Source organism: Acartia tonsa, chromosome 11, assembly GCF_053477335.1.
Source record: "Acartia tonsa isolate MP-2025a chromosome 11, ASM5347733v1, whole genome shotgun sequence".
NCBI lineage: Eukaryota > Metazoa > Arthropoda > Copepoda > Calanoida > Acartiidae > Acartia > Acartia tonsa.
The window spans coordinates 15,558,997-15,563,185 of NC_137270.1; positions in this window are offsets into that span (position 1 = coordinate 15,558,997).

The following is a 4,189-nucleotide window of genomic DNA, read 5'->3' on the forward strand; positions in this document are numbered from 1 at the left end:
ATACAAACTAGCTTCAAGGGAGGGGCGGGGGAGGGGGAGATCATAAAAATAGCCTTAAACTATCCCACAATATTTATCAAGCTTCCCTGAAGAGTGTTACCAATTCGGACCAGAATTTTTCGAGAAACAACAATGAAAACATTCAACAACAATGAATTTTCAAACAGATATTGATTTATGGAGCAAATGTTCAGTGGTCTGGTCAGAAAAGAAGAAATGAGAAAATATATGGAAAAAAAACATTTTCCTTGGTAGCATGAACGACGTTTACCCCTTAGCATTATGAAGGGACGTGATGCATGAGAAAGTAAAATATGGTTCTCCTGTACAGGGTAGCTTTTCATAAGTCCAGGGAAGGTTTATTCCAATTTTGGGGGAGGGTATACTACCACCCTTTTAAGAGAAATCTCCCCCCCCCAAAAAAAAAAAATATTCCACACCTCTCAAAAAATATTTTTCTATTTGAATCTTAATTGTGTTACCGAATTCAACTCCTCCCTCCTCAAGTGCCCCAAGAAACCTCTATGGGCGTAATCGCTCGTATTAAACATTTTCGGTGTTAAATAATTTCTATAGTTGTTTGAAAATAATACTCCTTATGAGTCAAAATAGAGTTAACATTATCGACAAAAGGTACATTTTTTAAAAAATACCAGGTTTTTTGATTTTATTGAGTTAAAAAACCCAATAAAACCCAACTTGGGTTTTTTTATGCCAATCCTGGAGTATCTTCGATACTAAACATGAGGAATCGTATGTCTTATACAGAAATACAGAGATTACTGAAATAAAAGAAAAACTTAAGAATTTGTAACTTACAAATGAAATAAGAAACACGGTCTTTGTTAAAGAAAGTTTTTATAGGTAGTATTATTTATTTTTCACAAATAAAATAATAGGACAATCCGTTAGACCTAAGGTTGGGTGATTAAAATCAAATGTGATAGGAACCTAACTAGAAGCATGTAATACGAATAATTACGTACCAAACTTGTATAAAAACCATAAATGTTGGTTTAATGGGGATATTAAAATTTTCAGGCAAACTTTGCACGCCACTAAACTCAAATTAAATGGTGTGAGGGTTGGCAATTATGGAGCTAGATCTAACAATAAAATATTTGGGGCACTTATTTAGATCAATTGAAGCTATTAATATTCTATAGAATTCAAGTATATTAAAGATTAAACAACAAATAGTTAAAAAAAAACGGCGGCAAAACCACCGCTGTCGCTGAAAAAAAACAGAAGTTTTTATATTTTTATCGTTCTTTTTCCTCGCCACATTTAGCTAGATACATTTATTGTCTCATATGCTCTCCTCCTATTATGAATTACAATATTTCGACGTGTATAGCAGTTACGCCCCTCTCATCTAGGGGGGGCGTTACATTTAAAGGAGTAGGAAAGGGCAGAAAAAAAGCCTAAAGCCATCCCGGGATTATCAGTAATGCTTGCCCCTAATCTTAACTCTAATCGGTTCAGTAAATAATAAATATAGGTATCAATATCTTAAGCTACAGACAAATAAAAACCTTTCTACTTAGGTACTATATAATAGGATCAAGTACTCCCTCAATTCAACCCCCCCCCCCCACCCAAAAAAAAAGAAACCTATGGTTTAATTTTCTGTAAAAGATCATAAATCAATATTAATATTATAGATCAAAAGTAAAAATCATTAGTAATTAAGTAAATACTTTTTATAAAGACTCACCAATAAAGTAGTATTTCCATATAAGATAAATATAATTTATAAAAACGCTAACTTTTATACACCTGAAGGCACAAATTGAAGTCATAAAATAAAATAAAAACTAATTTCTTATAGAAAATGACTAAAATAAGTTAAAATTGTTGTTATGATTTCACTGCAGACCAAATGTTAATAAGTTGCGCATGCGTCATAAATAAAATGCTTTGTTTTTATTCGGCTTCTAGTAAAATAGACTTTACACATTTGGGACCAATTATGTAGTGATAAAATTCCCCCTGTTTGAAAATCCTTATAATTAAATAACAGGATGTTTGTCCGTCTATTTGTTTGTCTGTACCAAATGATCTTGCTAACCACTGAACCAACATGGTTCTTCTTTACAGGCTTCTCATAGCTCCTGGAATGGTTTATAATTATTTTGGGGGAGGGTACCACCACCCTTACAAGAGAAATCGCCACTTGAAAAAATTTCCCTCCTCTCAATTTTTTAAATTTTTAAAAAACTAAAATGAAAAGTGGTGAGGTCTACTCAGTCCCCCCCCCCCCCCACCAAATTTAAATTTTTTTTAAAATCTAAATTAAAAAATTGGATAATCAAATTTAACTCCCCCCTCCTCCTCAAAGAGAGACAGAGAGACTCAAAAACAGATCAATGCCAATTAAACCATTAAAAATTCAAAGACTTATATCTTTATAACTCTTATTTTTAAAAATCTTAATTGGAACTGATGATCTATTTAATTAGTTGAACTGTTCCATTATATTTGTGTTATGGTGTTATATACGATTTGTGCATGTGTGCATCAATGAAAAATTTAAGCTTTATTAGGTTAATTCAGGTTAGGTTAGGTTATGTTTGGTTAGGTTGGGTTAAATTAGGTTCAACTAACTTAATATAGATTAACTTTCATTAATGCGCGCATGCCACGTAACCTCTGAAATAGTAAATAACATCTTAACACAGATATGATGGAATAGAACAATTGTTTTCCATGGATGAAATTAGAAAAAAAAATTAGGTTTATATTAATAGTTACTTTAACATCAGGATTGTGCACCCAGGGAGTAAGGGAAGGGGACAATGGGCAATTAATTCAATTTAAGAGTTTTAACTAAAAGACCATGAAATCCAGATTTATTCAGAAAATGTTATTGAAATTTTAAATGTGTGTTGATAAAATTTAGAAAAATTTATGCCACTTGTAATATTTTGATATTGAATTTTGCATTAAAAAGGTTTAAAATAAAGTTATTCTTTCCACATCTTTTTATCTTTTGTTAATTTATTAAAATTGTCTAGAAAAGTATTATTTCTTAAAGCCAATAGTCGAACATCACATTACTCTAAATCTTCTTTTTTCACATTTTCGCTTTTTCACTTTTACATAGATTTTTCGATTTTTTAAATTAAAACAAAAATAAGAAAAAAGTTCCAAGAAAAAAAGCATTCATTTGAAAATTAGATTATCAGCACGTCAGACAGATGTAACCATTCTGTAATTAATTACTAGAAAAATCGTCCCTGGAACCTGTTCAACCCATAGCTCCATAACAACATATAATAATAAGGGTTCTTAGATTGTTTATTACACAAATATCTAAATAAAGTTTTTATCTATGAAATTATATTTTCAGGAGAAAACTTTTTTTAAACCAGCCATCTTATAACAAATTAAGTTTATTGATAATCGTCTGCTATATTTAAAACTAACATTGCCAGTTAGTGGCATTTGATGCGCTAGCACCCAAAGTCAGTCAGAACCTGCTAAATTCTTGCACATTTCCTTTAAGCCAGTACCTAAAGTCTAAGACTCCTAAAAATTTAATATTCGATCCATTGTCCCCTCCCTTACTCCCTGTTGTGCACCTCATTTAGAAGGGGAAAATTTATAGCAGAGAAAATATATCTTCCCTTTTATTATTTTATTTATTTCCAATTTATTGTTGGTTTACTAACAGCCTTATTAAATGGCTGCCGCGTCATTTTGTGCGGGCTAACAGAGGGAAGCGCGGTATGTGAGCATAGACCCTTTAAATTCATAACAAATGAAAATTTATTTATTTATTTACCTATTATATCAAAAAATGCCTTAAATTTGTCTTTAAAAGTGCTAATTGTGATAGTTTTATTAGTAAGATTTATGTTTTTAGTATTGTTATTTTACAAAAATGACCACGTGAAGAATATATGTCAAATATTTTAGAATTTTATTATTTCTCAATTATTCTAACTAAATAATTTTTTATACTTTTAATGTATTTAATATTTTTTATTTAAATTTGAACGCATGTCTACGCCCCTAAAGCATTTAGGGCCTATGTATTCGTTAGGAAAAGGATTGATTATAAAAATAGTTCGAAGCCTATGCAAATACTATTTAATTTTCTACTTAAAATAGCCTAGAACCTCCATCCTGGGTGCTAAATGAAGCTTCTAAACCTTACAATTTATATTTCATTATTTTTTATTTC